This window comes from Protopterus annectens, chromosome 16.part0, assembly GCF_019279795.1.
Source record: "Protopterus annectens isolate FY-2018-M chromosome 16.part0, PAN1.0, whole genome shotgun sequence".
Classification (NCBI taxonomy): domain Eukaryota; kingdom Metazoa; phylum Chordata; order Ceratodontiformes; family Protopteridae; genus Protopterus; species Protopterus annectens.
Window position 1 is genome coordinate 763,512,185 of NC_056750.1, and position 27,299 is coordinate 763,539,483.

Sequence of the window (27,299 nt, forward strand, 5' to 3'; positions counted from 1 at the left end):
CTTATCAGATAATCTAAACAAGTTAGGGCCTAGGACAGAGCCCTGTGGGACACCCTGACTGTAATCAAGGATTTCACCTGTCCAGTTGCTGTATGATACTTACCATTGTCCTGCTTGTAAGTCATGGAGCTATCCATCTTATCAAGTGTACATCAATACCTAGCAGTACTAATTTATTCATCAGTGTTTTGTGTATGAACCTGTCAAATGCTGAAGTTAAAGTACATAATTATTTATTTTACATTTGTTGACCGGGATAGTCTGACTGGATATATGTCCATTTTCAGTGGAGGCCCGAGGAGAAAAGCTCCAGATAACACAGATAGAACATAACAGATACGAGTCAAACATATTTACAAAGCCCTCTAGTAGGTACTCACAATATACACAGTGTGTAATAGTATACAATAACATGTTGCAGCAAGCTATTATGAGCAAGAGATGCGTACAATATTAATTTAAATAAGGCATTGAATAAGTAGTGATTAATCAGGGTTAGTACAGGGACAAAGCCAGTGCTCTTTAAAAAACTGTTTGAGACCTTTTTTGAAGAGATCTAGGTTCGAGGGTAAGGTTAGATGGAAGTGAATTCCAAGTTTTACCTACAACATTGGCAAACAGGGAGTCACTGGCTGAGTTACTGGCTTTGTGGTTTGGACCATCAGTTTATTGGATGATCATAGTAGGGGTAAACCTATATAAATTACATCGCAGCACAATTTTTCATTCATAGCTATTATATTGTTATAGAACATCATGTTACAGGTGGTAATAGATCTGGTTTCAGCATATGCATGCTGATGTATGGTTTCAAGTCCCAACCCATCCAGTTCTTGCAATAACTTATCGAATATTACCTTTTCCATTATTTTTCCACAACATGAAAGTAGACTTAAGGGTCTATATTACTCTGGGTTTGTTCTACTCCCCACCCTTTCTCTTGGAAGGCAGGTTTAATAAGCACATGTCGCCAGTCTTGAGGAATCTCCCCATATTTATATGACGTACTGAATAATAGATATGATACCGCAAGTTCTTGCTAATGGGTTCAAAGGTCATTGTTACTAATTCCTTCTCCTCCCTGTGCTTTCTTTGAATCCAGTTTGCACAGTTCTTTTTCAATACAATCTAATTTGATTCCAGTATCTGGGGTTACCTGGATGTCAGTAGGACAACATATTAACCCTTTAGTGAAGCCAACCTGTTTTGAACAAGATTTTGTAAATATATCTATAATCCGTTGTGTCCGAGAATAAATTTTAGAAACTGCACACAGTTTATCTATGTGTCTTTACTACTTCCACATCTTATGCATCTATAAAAAGGTTTCTTATTATGCTTAATATCTTCATACAAATTTTCTTCAAATTTTTCTTGATCTTATCTCACACTGTGCTTAATCCTTTTTTCCAGCTTGTTTATTTTCAAAGTTGTAGTTCGACCTCTCTTCCATGTCTTATATTTTTTGTATCTCATCTTAATCAGATATCTTGTTCTTATGGAAATATATCCCCCTGATGTTGTATGCCTAGATCCTGATGTTAATCATTTTTTTGCACTCATTTTTTCTTTCAAAACTTTCTACATTCCATCTGCAGTATTCCACTGAACACCTCACTCCAGTTAGTTTTACATAGTGACACTTTTGCTTCCATATAATCTGTAATTAACCTTCTGTGCATTGGTTTTAATTTCAGTTCGGCAGAATTATCTAGCAACAAAATTAACCTTTATAACCCCCATGATCACTGCACATCAGTGGTGGTAAAACTTGACTTGAAGTAAAAGTAATTTCTTTAGGAACACAATGTCTAATATGTTCTGTCCCCTGGTAGTTTTTTTTTTTTTTTTTTTTTTAACAATCTGAAGCAATTGTTGTTCTTGACTATACATTGTGAATAATTTCCTTACTAACGTTGTTGAATCAATATTATACAATGACCCCCCCCCCATTAATATTCCAAAACATGCACGCTGATTGGTCAGCGTGCACGTTGTAAATCAGACTTATACTAATGGAAAAAGGTCCGGTCGCCTGGACTTTGTCCATTAGTATAAGTCTTTTTTGTTTTTTTGGACAGCAACGGAGAATGGAAGAGCTCCGTTGCTGTTATCTCGCTATGTTAAACGAGTTTAACATAGCTTGATATCTTAAAAAAAAAAACAATGGAGATCTTCCTTTCTCAGTTGCTTTTTTTTAAAGCTGTCTCACTATGTTAAACGAGTTTAACATACCGAAACAGCTTTAAAAAAAAAAGCAACAGAGAAAGGAAAATCTCAGTTGCTTTTTATAAAGCTATCTCGTTATGTTAAACTCAACATAGCGAGACACGTTTTTAAAAGCAATGGAGATCTTCCTTTCTCCGCTGCTTCTACACACAGTTCTGATGGACTGCGTAGCTATACGCATGTGCAGTACATCAGAACTGCCACAGAATACTGGACAGCTGCAGAAGGGCAGCAAGGAGGCATTATACAATGCCATTATTTAAGAAAAGTAAGTATTTTTTTTCTTGAATAATGTCATTATATAATAGCAATAACCCACTTCTGGGTGCTGGTAATGCTGGATTTACCCACAGTTGTCTTTGTTTGGCCACTCGGGCTTCGCCCTCGTGATCAAACCACATCAACCATGGGTAAATCCAGCATTACCCACAACCAGGCGTGGGTTATTGTTTAATTATTCCAGTCTGTTTCTGGTAAATTTAAGTCCCCAGCTATTCTTCTTCCCTTCTGTGTTTCATGCAAGAAATGTATGAATTTCTGTAGGTCACCTGCACTTTACTCTGGTGGTCTATGCACTCCAATTGTTATATGTTCCAGGGTTGGATTTATTGTCACAGTTACACAGTCTATAGTATTGGTGTTATATTGGTGTTATCACTGAACATGTAATAATCACAGGTCTCAATTATCTTTAATCCCTATCATAACACCTCCATCTGATTTTTTTGTTAGAATGTCTGTTGCAGTAAAAACATTTATACCCTGACAGAACTGGTTTCCAGTCATTGTTTTTTTAACCATGTTTCACAAACATCAACATCAGTCTTGTGGGAACAGTAATTTTCCAATAAAAAAAACAAAACATTATTAATGCTCCTAGCATTAGCAACCATCAGAAATGCATCAGATGTTGCTATCTGTAAACTGTTAAATGTTCAACCTGGCAAAAATCCTGCCTAGTGTTTATCAAATATCACAAAATATCTACTGCAAAAATTCTGTTCCCTGATCTTGACAAATGCATGCCGTCCTGTCTGTACCCATGTGCCCAAAACTAGACTTGGGCTTGGATGCTCTACACATTTCCATTTTTTAAAACAGGACATTTTTCTGTGTAAGTTTTTACCCAAAAAAATATTTCATTCAAAGTGACCAGACTATCCTTCCTATAGGCGATTTGTGAAAAATATCTCCTAACACCAGTGCAAGCTATACTATGAAAAAGAGGGCCGTCTGTTCCCTACTAACACTCAGAGAATTCTTGTGGATTACATCATTTGTATCAACATGAATTCAAATGGAATCATACTTCCTTACATTAAGGCATTCCAAGGCTTGTCTCATCATCTATTTTTTTCTCCTGGCAAGCATAACACTATTCAATGTTCATTATCTTCTCTGCAAATATAAGAATCAGTTCCTCTGATAATTGAATCTCCAGTTACAAGAATATCTTTGCTGGCCAGCCCTGAAGAATCTTCAGCTTCTAATACAGTAATCTCTGCTCTATCAATTGTTATGAAGGATAGATCTTAATCACCATTAGTCTTATTAATTCCACTGTTTTCATTGCGTATTAAATTCTTGTCCAGCTAGCACTGTAAATCCACAGGTTGAGCCATACAGTCAACATGTCTTTCTCTTCTTTTTTCTTACAGTAATGTTCTTCAATCCTTCCACATTCAATTTTGATTTCTTCCTATTCACCTACCCCTTTGCCTCTTTTTTCTACCTTCTCTGTTAGAAAAATTATGCCTTTTTCTGTAGACTGAAGGTTTTCTGATAGAAAAATATAATTTCCTGTAACTTGTGTGTTACATAAAGCAGAATCCTTTTTACTACATATTCTCTTTCCTTTACAGTCATTAGTCAGTTTCTTTTTCTTCCTTATTTGTTGTGAACTTCTTCCTTTCTTTTTTGTTTTCTTCTAAACAAGCTGGATCCTCGGATTGCTGAATACTTGCATCAGAATTCCAAAGCTGTCATGGGCATAGTCTTGTTTCATTGGGGTTGAATGATCTTTGCAGAGAATAGATGCACCATTTCCTGAATGTGTTCTATTTGTTATATGTGTAACATTATTTACTTTATCAGTCCAGTCATTAATATATGAAGCAACAGTTCTCCAAGCCATGCCAATTGCACAACTGCAACCACCATTAAGGCTAGATTTCCTTCTAACAATGGTAAGCAAATTATCCAACTTTTGACACGAGGAACACAGCTCACCAGTGTTATCAGCTGTTACCTTTAAATATGTATAGCATGTATTACACTGTTCAAGATATTTGTGCATTAGCAAATTGTTAATTGCATACTCATTTAAGGAATCCATATTCAGCTTCAAATTAATACAATATTGTAAAAGAAAAGAATGATCAAAAACAGTAACCACAGAATTGAAGGAGAACTTTAATCAACTTGTATGACAAAAAAAAAAATCACACCAGCAATATAGAACTAAATAATAAATTAAGTACATTAAGGTTGTTCTAACCATACAAGTTCTGCAAACCAGAAAAAAGTTGTAATTCGTTATAGCATCAGTCTCACAGTTGCACTTCTTTTTAACAGTAAAGATTAATAAATCACAAACCAAGGTAGGATTGTTTAGATATGCTCAGGGTTTTCCTCTCTGCAGTCTGTGTGAATTTATAGCTGTCTAAACACCTTGGGGTGGTTAGAGCTTGCCTGTCTAAAACCTCTCCCTTTCTAACAACCAACATTGAAATTAAAGGTAAAACAACAAAATACCAAAGTAAGTCTTGTTGTCCCATAATAAGATCTCAATAATCCCCAAACTTGTTCTGTCTGTGTGCCAGTAGTTCTTGATGTAGGAATGAGTCTTGTTCCAAATTATAAAGTACACACAAAAATGAAAATTCCGCTGTAATAGTATCACAGTCCCAACAATAAAGCAGAGTAGCACGAACTGAAAACAGACTGCAGAAAAAACTTTTTATTGTAGACCATTAAATAATAAGTTAAGCGCTTTCATCTACAATGTGTAGACTTCTTCAGAACACTAGATTCTTCTGTCAGCTAGGTTATATACATTTCATAGACCAATCAGTGCAACATCTCAATCAGCTTAAATAAACATTTAAAGTGCACTCACTAAAATGAAACCTACATTTCATCTTAGTCAACATTTCTTATTCACAATATGTAATACATGTAATCAATTTGTATATAAAAATCCTATGAATAATAAAAACATGTCACATTAAAAACATTTTGTCATATTTCATGAAGATATGTATATTTATGTAGCATTAAACTCTTGCTTCAAGAACTAGTTTAATGGAAATAAATTCATTAATACCTGGGTGCACTACTGCATTCAGTAATATCTGCCATTTGATCTCACTTTCACCTCATTTGATACTAACATTCCCTCCCTTGGGGTTAACTTTAACTTGTTCCAAAATGGCAAATTTAAATAAGTCACAATTCGGGCTTACTTCTAGGTGTCTGTACAGTGCATTTTTTGTATCCTTCTTCCTAATGCTGTAATAATGATCATATACGCACTTCCTAAGGCACCTGTTAGTTTTCCCTATGTAGTAACTCGGGCACTTTGCACATTTCACTAAATGTATCACGTGCTGTGTCCTGCAGTTGCCCTTTTTGAACCTGACAAGTGTGCTACTGGAATTGCCAAGTAACAGGGTACTTTCTTCAAATATAGTGTAACATTGATTGCAATTCCTACACTTCTATGTTCCACCTTGTGTCACCAAAGATTTGCTTCTATATGTTCTAAATTCAAACTGCTTCAAGTTTGAATTCATTTTATAGACAAAGTGTGTTTTGTCCCCCAATTTCCCCTGCACTCCTACATCGCTGTACAAAATGTTCCAATTAATTCCTATTCTCTGTAAACCTCTTGTATGTGGACTATACTTTAGAATACAAGTCCTCTTGTAATTAATACTACTTCTGTTGTCATCAGATGCCGCATTAGCATTCACACACGTTACCGTGTGGTGGAACAAAGAAGTGTGGGAATTGAAATCAATGTTAAGCTATATTTGAAGATAGTACCCTGTTACTTGGCAATTCCAATAGCACACTTGTCAGGTTCAAAAAGGGCAACTGCATGACACAGCACGTGATACATTTAGTGAAATGTGCAAAGTGCCCGAGTTACTACATAGGGAAAACTAACAGGTGCCTTAGGAAGCGCGTATATGATCATTATTACAGCATTAGGAAGAAGGATACAAAAAATGCACTGTACAGACACCTAGAAGTAAGCCCGAATTGTGACTTATTTAAATTTGCCATTTTGGAACAAGTTAAAGTTAACCCCAAGGGAGGGAATGTTAGTATCAAATGAGGTGAAAGTGAGATCAAATGGCAGATATTACTGAATGCAGTAGTACACCCAGGTATTAATGAATTTATTTCCATTAAATCAGTTCATGAAGCAAGAGTTTAATGCTACATAAATATACATATCTTAATGAAATATGACAAAATGTTTTTAATGTGACATGTTTTTATTATTCATAGGATTTTTATATACATATTTATTATATGCATTACATATTGTGAATAAGAAATGTTGACTAAGATGAAATGTAGGTTTCATTTTAGTGAGTGCACTTTAAATGTTTATTTAAGCTGATTGAGATGTTGCACTGATTGGTCTATGAAATATATATAACCCAGCTGACAGAAGAATCTAGTGTTCTGAAGATGTCTACACATTGTAGATGAAAGCGCTTAACTTATTATTTAATGGTCTACAATAAAAAGTTTTTTCTGCAGTCTGTTTTCAGTTCGTGCTACTCTGCTTTATTGTTGGGACTGTGATACTATTACAGTGGAATTTTTGTTTTTAGTGTGTACTTTTATTCTTCGGTTGATTCCGCTGTACCATCATTTGTTTTACCAGTAGTAGTTTTGTTCCAAATTGTTAGGAAATTTCCAAAGTCTCAATCATTTAGGTATTCTCTCATGTTTCGAACACTCCCAAAAGAAAGCATTATCTAATTGCAAAGTTCTATACCTGGCTATTTTTTTTTTCATATTTGTTTAGTTGTCCTTTAACCAGTTTAGTTTGTTTCTCCTTCGTGTAAAAATATATTAGAATTATATCCTTCTATCCTAGAGGCATGGTGTGTGAGAGGATTTGGGAAGGATGAATGACATTTGTGCAATGGAGCAGTCTCACCCTGGGGAAACCACCTTCTTGAACAAAATATGCCCCCTGCCAAGTAAGTATTGTGGACAACAGAATAGCACAGTAGATTGCATTTCCACTTCACAACTAGATGCTCCCCAGTTCAATTCTCAGCTGGGATATCTTCTGTGTGGAGTCCTTACTGTGTTTGCATGGGTTTCCTACCCAAAGGCATGCAGTAGGTAGATTGGACACTCTAAATTGGCCATAGGTGTGAGTATGCAAATGTGTTATGGAGGAACAGGCACACCAGGGCTAGTCACCCAGTGGTCTGAACCTTAGCTCTAGATTGCCACTGTTGAAGTGACACCCTGAACCATGTGCAGTAATGGTGAAAAAGGGGTTATGGATGGATGGAATGACATTTAAATTAGCTTGTTTGTACTGAGCTGAACTGAGGGTGGCTAGCAGCCACAACTCTGAGCTGGGATACCAGCCCACCAGAGGCTTATGAACATCAAAAAAAAAAATAATAAGTTGCAGTTTTTTTTTTCTTATTTATACTGTTTACTGCACTTTTTTATTGCCTACCAACTACTTTTATACTGTATTTATTTACTGTGTACTAAAGTACATTGTTATACTGCAATTGCTTGCTACACTGTGTCTGTAAAATCAAATTTTATTGCTGTTTTCACGGTTTAGTAAGCTTTTTTGTTGTTTCTACTGTAAGAATTCACTGGTATTTTTTCACGGTTTTAAAGCTATCTGTTTTGGCTGCTGTGGTTTTCCCACCAAACAGTACTTAATTAACTGGCCTGTTAACTGTTTAAATCAGTTGTTAGTGACTCCTGGCTGATTTTCTGCTGTTTTAAATATTTTTTCCATGTGTTGCTGCTAATTTTCTGCTGTGTTATCCATGCTCTAGTGTTTCCCGCTGAAACTAGGGAAGCTAGTAGCTGTAGCATAGTCCAGATCTAGGGCTCTGCTTCTGGAACTGTTTGTAGAGGTTTGTTTGTTCTGAGAATGTTTTCCAGGCCATCTTGGATTGGAAGGGGCTTATCTGCACTTTTGTGTGAGAATTGTGTTGATTGGGACCTGACTAGTCCTTTCTTTTTGTTTTTATATATATATATATATATATATATATATATATATATATAGAGAGAGAGAGAGAGAGAGAGATGAGAGAGATTTTTTTTCAAGTTTTAGCTTCTGGTATTTAGGCCCCTGCTTGTTTGCATATCTTGCAGCACCACACATCATCATGCAATTTTGCACCAAAGCTGGACAATTAAATTCAACAAATTTTCCCTTAAAACCCAGGCAGAAATATCCATTTGCCAAGCTCATCCATAATAGTTTCTGAAATAGCCACCCCTAGTGACAACAGTCTTCAACCTAGCATTATGACATTTGGACTACCCTTGTTTCTCCTGCCAGTCTTGTTGACCTGGCTCTCTTGAAGCAGTCTAGCAATTATCTCATGTACACAGAAAACCCTCTATTAACACAATCTAGTACAGAGTGCAAGAGATGTATTGACACCAACTATCTAGAATCCATGCTCTCTCTCTCACTCAAAACAGTAACATGAAGGTCATCAACTAATCCACCACTACATATTCACATAGTACCACTACTCAAACACAGTATGCATCAAACACATAAATCCACACATGTGGAGGTTCTATTGTAAAACTTACTGAAACACCAAAGACCTCCAAAACACAAGTCTGCTACAGCTAACACCGTCTCCACAGCACACATGACACATACCAACACCAGTGTCTCTCCCACCAAGCCCGTAAGGTGCAACACTCAAACAAGTTTTCTCATCATTGGAGACTCAATACTGAGACACAGATGTCCCACTCACCAGGTTGGATAAGGAAAAAGTCACAGTCAGCTTCCAGGATTCACCAAATCACACATGCACTCAGGTCTCTCGGCAACAAGTACCATTATGACCGTCATGGTTCGTTAGGATGTACCTTGCTGGACTATATGGAGAAAGACATGATCGACTTGAGTATGTGTCCTAGGCAGGTATGTCCCTAGCCTTGAGCCCCATACTACCATCACCTAGAATGATGCTACAGTATAAACAAAAAATTATTTCAACAACTGGCTTGGCTTTTAGTGTCATTGCAAGGGGATCCAGTTCCTGTCTGCCTGGAAAGCCATGATCAAAAAACCTCACTGCTTTGCCAGAGTCTGTTTGCACCTAGCATCCCTAGGCTTTCGGCTGCTGGCAAAGGCTTTTGCATCCCCATAGCGCCTTTAGGCAATATCTCAAAAACAACATTAGCAACATGAAATTTATCAGTCAGAACAAAATAAGGGTCATGCTGCTAAATACTAGGAGCTTAAAACAAAAACTGCACTCCCTGAAAGCACTTCTATCACTAGAAGATGTAGATGTCTGTGCAGTCACAGAAACCTGGTTTAAGGCCTCAGAGTGTACCCCGGACCTGCAAGGTTACAATGCCTTTAGACTGCAAAATGAACATGTGAAAACCAAAGGAGGCAATGTTTCAATCTATATTAAAAGATAAATTCACTTCCCATCTAGTTAGACTGGAGAATTCCATGGAATTACTCCAGGTCACATTGGGCAAGAACCCCATTAATGTCCTAGCTATAGATCCTCCTCCACGGGTCATGACTCCCATGAAGACTACTTAACCAAACTGAAGACAATCCAAATTTTACTGAATACACTGCTTATGGGGATTTCAATTATCCCATCAAATGAGAAAAGTACAGTTTTGTACCTACCATAAATGTAGATGTTCGAGGATTCCCTTGCTGCAGTCCTGACTATTTCTTGCCCCAGATGTCAGAAGACCCAAAAGACAAGTCCCAAAACAACCTGCACCAAAAACATGTACAATATATACAGCAATATATACAAAAATATAAGCATGTAAACTCACCTAACATCTACATTTATGGTAGGTACTGCTGCAGTCCTGACTATTGGGTAGAATCCCAAAGCAGAGGTAAGGGAGGATGGCAAATTATAAAGTAGCAGGAGCTGACAACATGCCTTGTAAAACAGCTGTGGCAAAACCAGCCCTAGTCTTAGAGTATATAGGCAGGTGATAATGCCTAGAGAAAGTATGCACTGAACTCCAAGTAGCTGCTTCCAGAATATCCTTAGTTGCCACCCCTTAGAAATGCTGTTGAAGTGGCAGTAGCCCTAGTGGAATGAGGCCTAATCCCAGCTGGAACCTCTTTGCCATGATGGGAATAACAAAATGCAATGCAAAAGCCAATCCACCTAGAAATAGTTTGTTTTGACACAGGCTTGCCCTGTGAACTCAAAGCAAAAGAAACAAGTAACTGCTGAGACTGCCTAAAATTTTAGTCCTGCTCAAATAATAACGCAATTGCTGTGTACATCTAAAGTGTGCAAAATCTTTTCCCCTTTATTTTGAGGATCTGCAAAAACGTAGGGCAAATGAATAGTTTGGTTTAAAGCCACACTAGAAACCACCTTAGGCATAAAGGAAGGATTAGTACGTAATGAAACCCTGTCCTTATGGAAAACCAAAAGGGCTCTACTGCCCAGACACCCTTCAAGCAGTCTTCCATGACAAATATTTCAATTCAGCAGTAGCTGCAGGCTCAAAAGGTTGTAGAGTAAGTTTTTCCAACACAAAATTGAGATCCCAAGCAGGAGTAGGAGCTCTACGTGGGGGTCTTATATTCTTTTGCCTCTAAGAAACTGCTTGAACAAAGGATGCGAAACAAAAGGTGGGTCACAATCATAGTGAGCTGAAATTGCTGCAGCATGAATCTTTATGGAAGAGAAGGACAAACCTTTGTCCAATAATTCAGTAAGATATTGAAGAGCCACACTCAAATTAGGCTCTGAAATCTAAAATAAAAATCTCTTCCATTTTTCTGCGTACACTCTCCTAGTACTAGGCCTCTAGCTTCCATAATCACATTTAAAACTTGTTGAGGAAGCTGAGACCTGCTGTGCTTCAACACAGAATATGCCAAGCTGTGAGATGAAGAGATTGAAGCTTGACATTGAGCAGATGACCGTCCTTCTGAGATAACAGATGAGGAATCAGAGGTAAAGGCCATGGAGGCTTCTTTACAAGACTCCTTAGAAGTGGGTACCAGTGTTGCCGAGGCCAATCTGGAGCTATCAAAATCATCCTTGGCCTGTCTTGTCTGACCTTTAATAATACCTTTGGAAGAAGAGGCAGAGGTGGAAAGGCATAGACATGAAGGTTTTTCCAACTGAAAGACAGAGCATCCACTTTCCAAGCTGTGTGATGAAACCCCTTTGTGCAATACTTTGGCAGCTGGTGGTTTAGTGGAGAAGCGAACAGATCTATGTCTGGAGTTCCCCATGACACTGTCAATTTCTGAAATACATGAAGATCCTGGGGATCCATGATTTGTCTGCTTAATACAACTGCTATGGAGTGCTGTGCTCCATGCAGAAACCTTGCCGGAAGAGTCAGTTGCAGGCTTAACGCAGTCTCCCATAAAATCATTGCTTGCCTGCATAGAGGATAAGAATGTGTTCCCCTTGCTTGTTGATGTACCACATGACAGTTGTGTTGTCTGTTAGAATCAACACCTGCCCTGGAAGAAGTAACTCCTTGAACGCCATCAAAGCAAACTGGACTGCTAACATCTCCTTCATGTTGATATGTAGATGCTGTAGTCTGGCAGGCCACTTGTCTTGTATCCACTTTCCATTTAGATGAGCTCCCCAAGCAGTGTCCGAGGCATCTGTCGTTAAAATCTGACTCGCCTCTGGCCGGGTCACAGAGAGTCCCTTGTTTAGGTGACATTCCTGAGCCCACCACAAGAATTCCTTTTGAAGGCAAGGTATTATGTGAATGACAGTGTCGAAATCTTGGCAGTGCTGTGTCCATACATTTTGAGATACCATTGCAGCTTCCTCATATGCAGTTTGGCATTGGGAAGCACCAGAATACAAGATGCCATGAACCCTAATGCTTGAAGGACTGTCCTTGCAGTCAGCACGGACTGATGAGATAGTTGATGGAAGTAAAGTGACAGACTCTTTTGTTTGTCCAAAGGCCATCTGGGCTGCTGTATTCAGTCTCACACCCAGAAAGCACATGTCTCGAGAGGGTACTAGACTGGACTTTATTTCGTTCACAGAATACCCTAGGCATCTTAGCACTGCTATGACATATTCCAGATGCTGTAGAAGGTCTTCCTTTTCTTGAGCCAGAATCAGGCAGTCGTCCAAGTAAGGATAGATTTGAATGCCTTGAAGTCTGAAGTAAGCTATCACTGGAGCCAGAACCTTTGTGAATACTCTGGGCGCAGTATAAGCCAAAGGGCAATGCAGAGAACTGATAATGAAAATCTCCAGTTCGAAATCGCAGATTTTCTGCAACTTAGCCTTATAGGCACATGAAGGTAGGCTTCCTTGAGATCCAAAGTTACCATCCAGTGATCCTTGCCCAGCAGAGGTAACAGTTGCTGTAACGTCAACATCTTGAACTTGGGAATGTCCAGATAAGTGTTGAGGATAGATAAATCCAAAATTGGTCTCCACGTGTTCCCCTTCTTTGGTACTAGGAACAGGCGAGAATAAAATCCCCTTTCTGATACAGGGACTGGCTGAATGGCCCCTATCTGGAGTAACTGAGAAACTTGCTTGTGAGCCTCTTTTCTTTGTGGAGGAGGAACATCTAGCATGCCTCTGAAAGGGGGCATTGTGTGGAAATAAAATCTGTAACCGTGATGAATGATATCCAGCACCCATCTGTCTTGAGTGATTAAATCCCAATTTTCTTTGAAAAGAGACAATCTTCCTCCCAAAGGAGCTGCCAGACGAGAGTCCACTGGCAGCTGAAAAGGCAGGTCATTGGTTCTGCTTACGAAAGGACTGACCCCTGCCCTCACCAGAAGTCTGAGCAGGTGAACTGTCTGATCTAGGCCTAAACGAACCTTGAGCCCTGCCCCTACCACGTCTAGACCTACCCCTAGACTGGGAACCATAAGCAGGATATGTCCACCCCTTAGCAGGCCAATTTCTACTAAACTGGAGGCTGCACCTGCAAAATCTTGAACAGTCTGCATAGATTTAGCTTTGTCCTCCATTTTCTTTAAAACTGCTTCCACAGGCGGTCCAAACAACACATCAGACTGTAAAGGAGCATCCAAAATCCTGGTCTTAACATGCTCAGCTAAATTCTGATCCTTCAACCAGGCATGTCTGCGAAGAACAGAACTAGTAGCAGCCACCCTCGAGGAGGCCTGAACAGCATCAAAACCACACTGCAAAGAATGCTTACCCACTTGTTCAGACACATGAACCAAATCCAGCAATTCTTTACACTCAATACCTTCCAAAGCATCCACCTTAGATTTCAATTGTGAAAGGAGATAATTCTGATATTTCAGCATATGAAACTGACAATTCAACGCCCTCATGGCTAGAGTGGAAGAAGTATATACTTTCTTACCCCACCTATCCAAAGCCCTTGCCTCTTTATCAGAGGGTACAGGATTTTTAACCACAGAAGCTTTAACACCTTTAGGCCCCTGAGAAACAGTTTCTGGGTCCGCCCTGGGACTCTTAAACAAATACTTATGAGCTTGGGCACCCTATAATACCTATCAGGCTTAACAGGAGCAGGAGGCAAGGAGTCAGGGTTCAGGGAAGCCTCTGCAAAACATCCTCCACCACATTCAACACAGGAGGAATAGCTAAGGGCCTATGCTGGGGTAAAACCAAGAATTCCCTAAGCCTTTTCCTGGAATCAGAGTAATCCTGGCCTTCCCATTTAAAGTGCTCCCTCATGGAGTGAAGAGTCTCTGAAAATGAAAAATCCTCAGGAGGAGAAGCTGTAGGAGTGGAATCATCCACATCAGAATCAGAATAAGCAGGAAACTCTTGCAAGTCTTCCACAGAAGACTCTGAAGCCTGTGAACACTGTTCAAAACTATCAAACTCCTGTTCCACCCTAGGCCTCTTATCAGGCGGGGGCATAGAACCTCTAATCAGAGTAATCAAATCTTCTGCCATTTTAAGCATATGTTTCTTAGGCACAGAGCCCGAAATGCTAGGAGAAGCCCCCACAGAAGCTGAACTTGGCCTACCTCTAAAAGAAGCTTTGGCAACAGAAGGAGAGGCCCTAACCTTGGGAAGAGAGGGAAGAACAGTTACCTGAGAAGCCCCCTCAGCCTGGCCTACCTCCTGAGAGGGCACATCCTGTAACAGTAAAGTATCTGCCTGAGACTCCAAAGAAACTCCTGGCAAAACCTCTGGCTCCCCTGAGCCTTCTAAAGGACCGGCGTCCGACTGCGGTTCCTCACCCCTAGGCTTCACTGTTTTGTCCTTGCGCTTCTTGGATGAAGCGGCGTCGGGATCATCCGGCGGCATATTATAATTGCAACGCCCAAACACTAACCTAGCACAATCAAGCCTCCTCTTAATAGCGCTTTGTTAAATTTAGCACAAGAGCGGCAACCAACAACGCCGTGCTCAGGCCCTAAACAAGGTATACACAATGTATGATAATCCCTATGCGGTATCTGCTTCCCACAAGAAATACAGTTATTCACTTTTTCTGACATCCGGTTAAATACTGAGGCAAGAAAAACCAAAATGTTTAGCCAACTCTGTTTCGGTCTGAAACGAAAATCTCAGAACGCCAACCTGCACTCGCAAAATTGCTTCTGCATCGGACCATGCGGCAAAAAAGACTGAGGAAATGACGTCGGTCATGCGCATTAGTACCCTGGCGTACTGGCGTCAGTCTAAGGCGCCATGACCGACGTCAGCCTTATACTCTGGTATTCGGGCCGACTGGGACGCGGACTATACCCCAATAGTCAGGACTGCAGCAAGGGAAGACGAAGAACATCCTACTCTAGCCCAAACTCACTAGCATGAAAGTTTCTTGACTCTGTGAATTCAAATGTCCTGGAGCAAATTAATTATACCCAGACAAGAGGAACAAACATTATATATCTGGTCCTCTCCAATATGTCAAACAGGTGCACTGCTGCAACTGTTGGACTCTCATTAGCTGAAACTGACCATAAATTAGTCATCTTTGAACTGACACTAACACCAGAACTCACAAAGGGTGAAATCAGACTAAAAAAAACTTCACCATGGCAAACTAGACCCTCCTAGTTAAAGGTATAAATACATTCCAAGCCCCACCCCAAGCTGAAAGTGGTAACTATGCCAAAGCTTACACTAATGCCCTGTACAATCATTTGCATAAGTGTATAAACTTGGCTATACCAGAGAATCAAAACCAGAGCCCCAAGTAAAATCATTCTGCCATGGTGGACTTCCAACATCAACAAGCTCTACAATAAATGGAAAAGGTTGCCATCCAAGAAAACAAAGACAAAGACCAAATAATGGAAAATCACCCTCCTCAGCCTTAACAGGCAAACAAAACAACTTGTAAAATCCTCCAAGAGCTCATTTGAGAGAAACCCAGCAAGTTCTGCCAAGGATAACCATAAGGCCTTTTACAGCTACATATATAACCTAAAAGGTAGGACCCAAGCATGTGCAGAACTGGTGGTCAACAGTATCACACACCGACTCCACAGAGATAGCAAACCTGCTAGTAGATAGGTTTGGCAAAAATTTCACTCCCTTATCCCCTCCTAACTTACAATAAACCTTCCCCCAAACACCCTCCCCACTTGATATATCTGAAGAATACATCCTCAAAGCCCTGTCCAAGGCAAACACCACTGCCTCTATGGGATCAGATGACATCCCACAGCATACCTCGAATTGGCAAAGGCTTTTGACACAGTCCTACATTCAGGCATTACCAATAAACCTAGCAAACTGAATATAACCCCCTTTGTTGTAAGATAGGTTGCCAACTGTCTCACAAACTGGACATAGACTATCAAAGTGGGTGATTCCACATAAACCAGCAGACCTGCTACCAGCAGGGTGCCAATGGGATCAGTGCTGGATCCCTTACTGTTTGGTATATACGACGCAGACTTTCAGGTCAAAACTAAAGGGTTGTGGCTGACCAAGGTGCAATCACTGAATCCCCAAATTATGTCAGTATACTCCAAGAGGATGTCACACAGACCAACTAGTGTATTAGTCACAGTCTCAAAATGAATGCAAAGAAATGCATCATTCCCTTCGGCACAATGTCCCTTCACACTACCAAATCAACAATACCCTAAGCACATGAAGTTATAAGGGACCTGGGATCACTCCCCCTATACTCAGCACTTATCTGGCACATAATCGAGTATAATGCCCCATTTGATATGTACCGTACTAAGCACCTGCAGCAATTAGAGAGACCTCAGAGGTTTCTAACAAAGATGATCAAGGACCTCCAGCATGCTCCTTACACGGATCAATTAAAGTCCCTGTCACTATACACTGCATCATACAGACTTCTTATAGGAGACTTATGCCTGACCTACAGAGCAACCCAAGACCCAAATGTAATGAACTTACTGCATATCCATAAATCAAATGGGTCTAGGGCTACCCATTCCATGGGCTTAAATATGGCTTGCAACTTAAATAGGACATGTTGGAGGGACACATTTATCTCCCAGCGGCTGCCACGTCTTTGAAACAGGCTACCAATTCATGTGAAATGAGGCACCTCTATGACACTGTACAACAAGAACCTGGATGATTGGATGGGGCACCATAAATTCTTACAGGGGATAGCACACACAACCCTCCTGGACATGGGCAGTCATCACTAAATGCAATCTTGGGTACTGACTACTACTTGTATGGTATTACATTGAGTTGAAACAGCTAGGCTTAAAATGACCTCTGGGTTGATAGCCCAATAATCTACTATAATCCTTACTGTTTTATAAGGGAAAAGATCTGTGGAATAGTGATTCAGATATAGAGGAGTCACTGAGAACAATAAGTAAACACATGCAAGCAACTCTGATAAGTGAGGACTATTAAGTCCCCTCACCCTATATGATTATATTTGGATCCACTGAACTTCTGAAAACCTTGGTAACTGGATGAGGTCAAATATGACATTGAAATATTGAGAACAAGTAGCTTAGGAGACTGGGTTTCTAAGCTGACCTAGCTTCTAAAATAGATATGAAGTACTATTTAAAATGTATTGGTATATAGGGCCCTGTGAGTGAAGTTCCTTCAGTTTTTGATTCCATCTACCTAAAGGATCAGGAAATGACTTGGTTTATTTCATGCAAGACTGACAAAAAGGATGATTCACTGCTTGGATTAAAAAGCTAGATTTACAGAATGGCCATATCATGTATAGCAGGGCAAAAAATTGTGAATGGTGCTGGGCTGGAATTATTTATAGATTCCTTTACATGATATAAATTACAATTTATACAATATGTAAATTGAAATGATACATGTGTATACCCTATATATAGACAAGATCCTACAGCAGATTTTTTTCTAGAAGCATTTGTAACCACCATAGTAGTTGGCCTGGATTTTTCTAGGCACAAGGTCACCTTGCTTGTGTTATGGATAAGGGGCTTTAGGAAAATGAGATCATATATTTTCAAAATGTAAGATTTACACCAATTTAAATAAGATCTTGTTACAGGTAACACTATAAGGGGTAATAAGAGCATTTGAGCTGAAGGATTGGTCCAAACATGATTTATAACAGATCCAGTGATTATTAGGCCAAAAAAATGCTCTCAAGTAAAAATGGAAATAGTTCATTCTTCCAAACTTGTGAGAAAGGGCGGATTTTCTTTCAGAAATCTATAGAACAAAAGCAAGTTGGCTGAATGATGAGAAGTGAATCAAGCATGAAAATAAATGGTTGTACAACCGCAGGATACAAACTGATAAGGAAGGACTTAGAATTTAATGAATGAGAGGGGGTTGCATCCCACAAGCTGCAATCCAGATTAGTCAATGTAGTAGTTTTCAATATGGTGTTTATATTTTTTCATATTTTTTTTTTTTGTGTGTGTGTACACACGTGTGTATATATATATATATATATATATATATATATATATATATATATATATATATATATATATATTTTTTTTTTGTTTTACATTTGTTTACTAGGAAAGTTCAACTTGGAATGAAGGCGATTTTCAGTGGAGACCCAGAGAGAAACACTCCAGACGCATGTCTTTGTGATGTAGGAGGAAACCGGAGCATGCAGAGGAAACCCACACAAATGCACGGAGGACATGCAGACTTCCGCACAGAAGGCACCCCAGCTGAGAATTGAACCGAAGAACCTCTTCCTGTGAGGCAATAACGCTACTGCTACACCACTGTGCCGTAAATATATATATATATATATATATATATATTTTTAATTCAAGGTTGAAGAGTGACAAGTGCAACTTTTGTTTTTATTTGATTAATATTTAACAGTTCAGTTTGGTTTGACATGTTTAGCTAGTTATGAAAGTTTTTGGTTAATGTTATATGAATTATTTCAATACATTTAAATAAAAACATTCTTAAACATCTGGTGACTACATCAAAAAAACTATATGATGTGCTAGTCTGCTACTCCAGAGGTAGATGGCAGCCAACAAGATCTTTTTGCATGGTTATTGCTGAAAGGCAAACAGCAGCTATGGCCTGACAGTTCTGAATAATACTCAGGTGTGCTATTCTCAAAACATTAGATGTTAAGCCATATTTTTGTATGTCAAAGTTCCATGGCTATACACATGATAAACTGTCATTGTGGAATCAACCTACCAACATCAAATATATTCTGGAAATTTTTATACATGGCATCTGTAAAACTTTGGTTTTTACTCTTTTTGCAAAATATGGTCTACTAGTTTAGTATAAACTTGCAAATGAATACATATAGCAGATGCTCCAAGCAGGATACATTTGCGTGACCATAACGGGATTCCTTCTCAGATTATGGAGTGTGTTTTGTAGTGAGTCATGAAATTTTACAGTACCAGATACATCATATATCACAATACAAGACCCCACACATCCTATTTATTTTCCAATTATCCCATTAATTCCAATGGGAAGTAAAAATTAAGTTATTTTATGATGTATGGATTTACATCGTTTTCGTACTTTTTTATGAAACACCAGTCTCATGGGTGGTTTTATACTACAGTTCTAAGGTAATTTTTTAGTAATTTAAATAAAAAAGTATAGTAGAATTTAGCATTATTTTAGTAGCATAGCGTGGGCTATATTAAGATAGGTTAGTATTAATGTTTAGTATTTTTTTTAAGCAATTTAATAAAATGGCTGCCAGCAATCCCATTGTTCAAATTAATAGCTTCACTCCCATACCAAGTATGATTCTAAATTAGTTTTAGCTACCTGTTTTTTCCTTGAGATTAATTCAAGATTGATTTTGGTAATTTATTGGAGGCTGTGTGCTTCATATCTAAAATGAATCCATACATGAATTAATTCACTCTGTTAAAGAAATACAGGAATTTATTGCAATACAGTATAGAGCCTATAAGGTACTTTTTGTGATGATGAAATTCCAGTACAGGCATTCAAAAGATATTTTCAAGATAATTTCACAACCTATGATATGCTGTATCCTACAAGCTGCTGGGATCCGACTTGTGCCTGGTCTATAGCGCAGTCTCTAACCCTACCCTAATGGAAATGCTGCACATCCCCAAATCAAATGGGACAAGACAGAGTCAGTTACTCCAAGTAGCTCAACCTAGCCTGTGACATTAACAGAATATACTCAAGAGACAGATATATCTATCTCCCAGAGATTGCCACTCCTCTGGAATAAGCTCGCAATTCACACAAAGCAGAGCTTCTCAATAACCCTATTCAAGCACAACCTAGACAATTAGATGGGAGGCCATAAATTAACCCTAGGGGGGTTGTACCCACTTCCCTCGTGGACAGTGGCAGTTGGCTCTGATCATAGACTCACTCTGCAAATAATCTAACCAAAGTCAATTAGGGAACATGGGTATAACATGGCTAGGCTTGTACAAACCCTAGGGCCATTAGCCTAGTAACCTCCTATGAACCTGTCTCTGCCCATATACTGTATACCTAGGTAATTATGCCTTGCTTATACTTTCGTCCCTTCCCTTTGGCAGTGTTTCTATTTATCTCCCCCCACCAAGGAAAGGAGTAAAATCCAACTAGTATAAGCAGTTTCAGTTTTGCAAAACATCAATCCTGGCTGACAAGGGAAATCCACAAAAATCTCTCAGCTGGTGATGGAGAATCCTTAAAGTGTCTATTTACTTGTGGTTGTCATAGTGATGAAACTGAAGTCAAATGCAGTGAGGTACAGCTACTTCATTCTGAATTGTGATAGAACACCACTTCAGAAATCTGGAGATTTTTTCTTTTAAAGAGCTGCATGTATGTGGTAATTACCAACTTCTACTGTAAAATGTTCACTGATGCTTTACCTTGTCCAGGAGCAACCATGGCCTGAGCACCCAAAACCTGAATCATTTGTATGTGTGCTCTATATTTCTAGGTTCAGTACTTCATTTGTCAAGTTCATGCATTACCAGCTTTCAAGAATCCTCAAAACTTGACATGCATAACTCCACATTGGTATTTTCTACCTTACATATATGTATCAAGGCAAGTTAACAACATACTTGTTCAGACTGCAACTTCCTCTTCTTATTTCGGCTGTTCCCATTAGGAGTCGCCACAGTGGATCATCTGTTTCCATTCAGACTGCAACTTCCACACTACACAAAATATTCAAATGTTCTTTCCACAAAAATAAACCAGGAACAGCCAACCAATATAGTCTACAACTTATATGAGATGGCCTGTATTAAGAAAATTTATTTTTTGACTTGATACTCGCTAAGTGTATGATCTCTCATCTGTGGAATTCCAAAATGGTTAGCAATTCTACTTAGAAGCAATCTGGTCAGGATATCCGGAACATTCTACTTCTTTTTTTTTAAAGTGCGTGCATGGAGGTCATTAACATCTACCAGGCTGATAAACTAAGCCGTTAATGGAATTTCAATTTAACAGCTCAGCTGAGAACAGATACCTTAGGAGTTCAAACCCCCTGTAACCTACAAACTCATTACAGGAACATGAATCCAAGCACTGTGTATGTGGGGATAGAACCCACGGGCTTGTGATATGCCAAGCTTGTTGCCCATTAACACCATCACAACTGGCCACGTTTAAAAACAATGAATACCTTAAATATGATTGAGGTACAGATTAGTTTCTTGTAATGTTTCCCTTTTTATATTAAAGTACAGTTTAACCAGTTATGAGAACTTTCAATCAGCTGGCTTCTTAACCTGTAGGATGCATTTGGAGTAATTTACTTTTTCCTTTCCAATTGTTTACATTATGCTACATTTTTCTTATTTTGTATTGACATATATTTTTCAAATTCAGGTCATGCTAAGGAATGGAAACAGAATGAAATTGCCACTTCTGACATGTATTCAGAGAAAGCCCTGATAATAAAACTATCTGACAGTACTGAAACAAAAATATAACCCAGGCTACATATATATATATATATATATATTCTCCTCAAAATTACCACCACCTGGATCACACGGTATCTGGAGAAAAGTATACGTGCATTATAATTTTGTTTCTTGATCAATGTTGAAAACTGTTGCCATAGGGACTTCTAAATAATGAAGATTGAAAATGATAATTTCCAAAGAGAAAACATGAAGAGTCCTGATTACAACTGCATTTATCACCAACATAAATCTACTTAACAGAATTTTGCATTTGGTTATTTAATAAGAAATAATGCAATGAAAAGTAAGTTATATCATGTTCCAAAAATAGCATTTTGCATTCATAATTTTAATGTCTTCTACTTGAAGGTGGAAATATTCATTGTTAGTTCTATGTTTTGTATGGAAATAAGAGAATTGGTATAAGCAGAAAGCGTGGACAGCAAAGATTTAATTATGGAATAGTTTGCAAAGTCTAGGCGGGAGTACAGTTGTAAGAAATGTTAACATCTGATGACAGCAGTCATACAGTGACAGAAAAAGATAAAGTCATAATGTCTCACACTAGCTCAAATTAAAACCATCATGAAAGGAATGGCTAAAATGAAACAGGAATGGAAGACAAAGATATTCCAGCATATAAATAAACAAAACAAAATACTGACAGATCAAAATAAATGAGTTGTGTACAACCTGCCCCCCCCCCCCCCCAAGCACAATAGCCATTCAATGACAAAATCAAATGTGGCAGTGTTAGCAAATAGAGGAGTATAAATGTGTATCCACCTACAAGTCCAATCTGAGTCTGGGATGCAACCATGCCATGATTTTCTTTATGATGATGTCAGAAGCATACCTCTCAAGTGTACTTCATTATGAGGAACGTACCTCATTGGGGGTTTTAAAAAGTTCATGTTCCTCAAAGTTCCACATTGAAAGACGCTGTCACACATTCAGTGTTAGGAAGTTTTGTAAGTGAAATACATGGTAAATAGACATGAATCATATTAATTAATTAAAAGATCTTCTTTATAAGTAAAACCACCATATTTTAACCATCCTATTGCCTCCACATTATGAGGGCTAGTGTTCCTCATTTTGGAGATGGAAGGCTGAGAGCTATGGTCAGAAGTTGCATTATAAAATGCATTGAATGGTTTAGCTAACCAAAACACTCTTGCAACTAAAAAATAAGCATTTATAATTTTATGCCATTTTATTTTTTTTAATTAGTGTTGCCAAAGAAGTGTCTTTGTATGACTTTCATTTTATGTTTACAATCTAAACCTTATGCAATTTGTGTATCTTTGGAAGAAAAATTCTTGATGAGGATTAACAAACATTAGAACAGCATGAAAAAAATTACTTTAGGAGTTAGCTCTGAAATCTACATGGACACATCCAGCTATAATCTACAAAGCAAACTGCTAACAAAGGAGGTGACTGGTGTGCTCTATCAAAAAAGATAGACTTTTGTGCACAAGTTGAAAAGTTTAAGAATCCAAGGAAATGTGTGTCTGAATCCTTAGAATTAGGCTGTACTCTCCAGAGTCTTTGTAAGCTTTTAACCATCTTGCAGACATCTTTGGGTTTCATTCTTTGCTCTTTTCTTTACTTAGTACAGATTGCTGTTCTTTATAATTCTAAAGACTATGCTGACATCATTTGATGTTTTAGTTCTCAGCATATGAAATAAATAAGGTTGCTTACGTATAGGTTAACTTTCCGTCGGATTAACACACTGGTACCACAAAGAAATGCCAAATAACCTGAAAGTAGCGTGGTTCCTTGTGTGTGAAGTGGGTATCAAGCCAAACACAATCAAAGTCCAAGTTCCCCAGATAAACAGCGAAACATTGATGTATAATCCAAGTAGATCAATTTTTATTGGAATTCGAACGAACAGGATAAAAAACAGATGAGCGCTTTCACTAATGACTAGCTTCTTCAGATCATTACAAAAATGGTACAGTTCCATCCCTTATATAGTAATACAATCAGATTCAAATTGAAACACACGCATATAATTAAATAATTAGATCAGTGATAAAAACATCATTCTTAAAAGAGCCAGTGTATATTCAAGTATATCTTGTAAGGTTACTATAAACAAGTTTCACTATTACACGCCTTGAGTGCAATTCATTTCTTTGTCAAATTATATGTACATGAATTATAGGAATATATATTATATAGCATTTAGTTAAACTAGTGTATTAAATAAACCAAATGTGTCCGAGATATAATCTCAAATGGAATTAGTTGTTGTATAACAAACAGTAATATATGTGTGAAAACGCTTCCAATATAAAGAATCAACGTTGTCACATTTGTTATACTTCATGGTTATGGTACATAAACTAAAACTATAATTCAAATAGAATGTGTATATCAGATAGCTTTAGTTAAGAAATATATATATGTAACTATGTATAAAAAGTAGAAAAACATATGAAAAAATATAAAATAGAAATATAATGAATATGTGTAAACTTGATCAGGGAAGCCTGTTGGTATGTATTCATAACAGGAAGTTCGTGTGCTCATGTATATATACAGCTAAATCTTTGGGTCCATATTGATCATCATATGAATATACATAAATGTATTTGTCATGAATGCGTGAATATATAAATATAATGCATATGTAATGTAAATGAATATATAATGTAAATAAATATGATGAAATAAATAATGAATAATACACTAGTTTAACTAAATACTATATAATATATATTCCTATAATTCATGTACATATAATTTGACAAAGAAATGAATTGCACTCAAGGCGTGTAATAGTGAAACTTGTTTATAGTAACCTTACAAGATATACTTTAATATACACTGGCTCTTTTAAGAATGATGTTTTTATCACTGATCTAATTATTTAATTATATGCGTGTGTTTCAATTTGAATCTGATTGTATTACTATATAAGGGATGGAACTGTACCATTTTTGTAATGATCTGAAGAAGCTAGTCATTAGTGAAAGCGCTCATCTGTTTTTTATCCTGTTCGTTCGAATTCCAATAAAAATTGATCTACTTGGATTATACATCAATGTTTCGCTGTTTATCTGGGGAACGTGGACTTTGATTGTGTTTGGCTTGATACCCACTTCACACACAAGGAACCACGCTACTTTCAGGTTATTTGGCATTTCTTTGTGGTACCAGTGTGTTAATCCGACGGAAAGTTAACCTATACATAAGCAACCTTATACATTTTTAACCAACCGACTCGGAAAGTGGGGTTACCAGCTGTTAAAAGCATTTGGATACAATATACGATACGTAACTGCTTAAGCGGTGGACAATTCAGGGCAAACAAGCTTGATTTTGCATACACTAACCATACGCTACATACGCGACATCACAAGCACGAGAGATTCTGAATAGTATGGCGGATGTTGAGTTACCATATAGGCCGGGAGGTGAATACCAAGGCAAGGACGGCGTGACGAGTATACAGAAACCTAGAGGTGAATACCGGGGCAAGGATGCAGTTACATCGCGATTCAAGAGATACCTAAATGGGACATCTATACCTGCATGGTTTTTTGAAGAAAACGACACAACAGTTGACAGTGAAAATGTAGTGGTGGACATGGAGAAATTGCATAACCTTCTCGGAGACATCGAAAAGGATTTTTATAAACTCAAGCGTTTGCAGACTCAAAGGGTACATTTCGAATTTTGTTTGCAGCATAACATTATACCAAGAGGACTCAGGGTTTTTTCCATGCCCAGCCAAGGGAAGGATTACCCTGAACTGCTAGCTATGTGGCAACGAATAAACATAGAAACCAGCTGTAAGTACCTAAGACTATTAATTGACTTTTTTGCACCAGAGGAAAAATTATTGACAGATAGCATAAATGAAAAACAGTATGAACTTTTTAATGAATTCCCAGAAGGGGTTGTTAGTCCCTTGTTTGATAACATTTTAGACTGTATATCAGCGTTTGAACACAAAATGTTTCAGCAGAAAAAAACAAAGGTTTCCAGGGATTTTAGGGATTTTAGATTAGGGAATGTCTTTACCTGGCCCAGGAACACTACCCATGATACTGGTGTCCCCAAGAATACCCAAACAACTATGCACATGAATGAAAGGGGAACTATTAATAGGAGTAATGATAATAGTGTTAGACAACATCATCATAAAGATATTAATGGGGCATTTATTAATGAGAGTAATTTACACACTGAGAAAACTACACAGAAACTAATACCAACTCGGGATGTACCAACATCAAACAAACCTACAGCTCCTGTCATTTCAGACACAGCAATACAAGAGGGAGATACAATTAACCCTTGTATTGTCAATACCCACTTATCAGTTGTATCTGATAATAGCATAACAACTGAAAAAGATACTGAACCTGCTTGTAATGACTCTGAGGATGTCATACATCTAACACATGATGGCTCTGCCAAAAATCATAATCTATACCCCAATGTAAGTATAAATAGGACAAACATGAAAGATAAAACTACAACAACGCCTGTTGTGAGACCGAAAATAAGAGATAATGTTAACACAATAGAATCAAATATGGGTTTAACATTTCCTTTAGCCATACGCCAGGACAAAGGCCAGAGGCGAACCAGGTCAATGAGCAGGGGAAGGCAGAAGAGAAAAATATCGGGGGAGCCTCTATACAATACAACCATAAAGAAAATGTGGAACAACAACCACAAGGATTGATTTTTAACCTATCTAATATTGAACTAACAAATGATGATATTAATCTCTTAAATAAGGGATTGAATTTTATACCTCATACGAAAAGTGATGTCACTGATACTGTAAAGGATCTAAAAATTTTCTGTCGTAATTTAATGTTAAAATATTTGTTTCGGTCCACTGATGAAACTGTAGATCTTGATCCACCCACTAATGACAAAAAGAATTTTAGATTCAAGAATTTGAGTGATTTTACAACGAATAATCACCCCTTGGTTGAGACCTATTTTAAACTAACAGAGGAAGTGCTTCATAAGTATTACATTGATGAAAGAAATAGTTTTAGAAATAAAGGAAGATTTTATAATTTAACTTATAGTGAGAGAGCCAGTTTGGACAAATTAAAAAATGATTATATTACCATTAGACCTGCGGATAAAGCATCAGGAATTGTGGTATTAGATACTAAATATTACACGGATAAAATGAATGCAATGTTACATGACAGATTCTATGTCAAAGAAAATATGGTTTCTATTAATAGGATGTGTATTTATGTTCATGATGTATTAACAGACATTTTTAAAAGTGGCTTAATTGATAAAGATCTTTATGAGTACTTATACATAAGTACACCCATCATCCCCATTATACAGGGTCTACCAAAGATTCATAAGAGCTATAATGACCCACCAATGAGACCAATAGTCTCAGGAAAAGGATGGGTGACTGAGCATGTATCTGTTTTTATTGAGAAACACTTGAGATGTATTTTGAATAACAATCAGTATGTAT

The 27,299-nt window shown here is 37.8% G+C and overlaps 1 protein-coding gene across 2 annotated transcripts in view; it reads right to left on the reverse strand.

Moving 5' to 3' along the window:
- CDK9 (cyclin dependent kinase 9) overlaps window positions 1–27,299 on the reverse strand; it is a 1,779,604-nt gene that overhangs the window by 663,809 nt on the left and 1,088,496 nt on the right. The window lies entirely within an intron of this gene.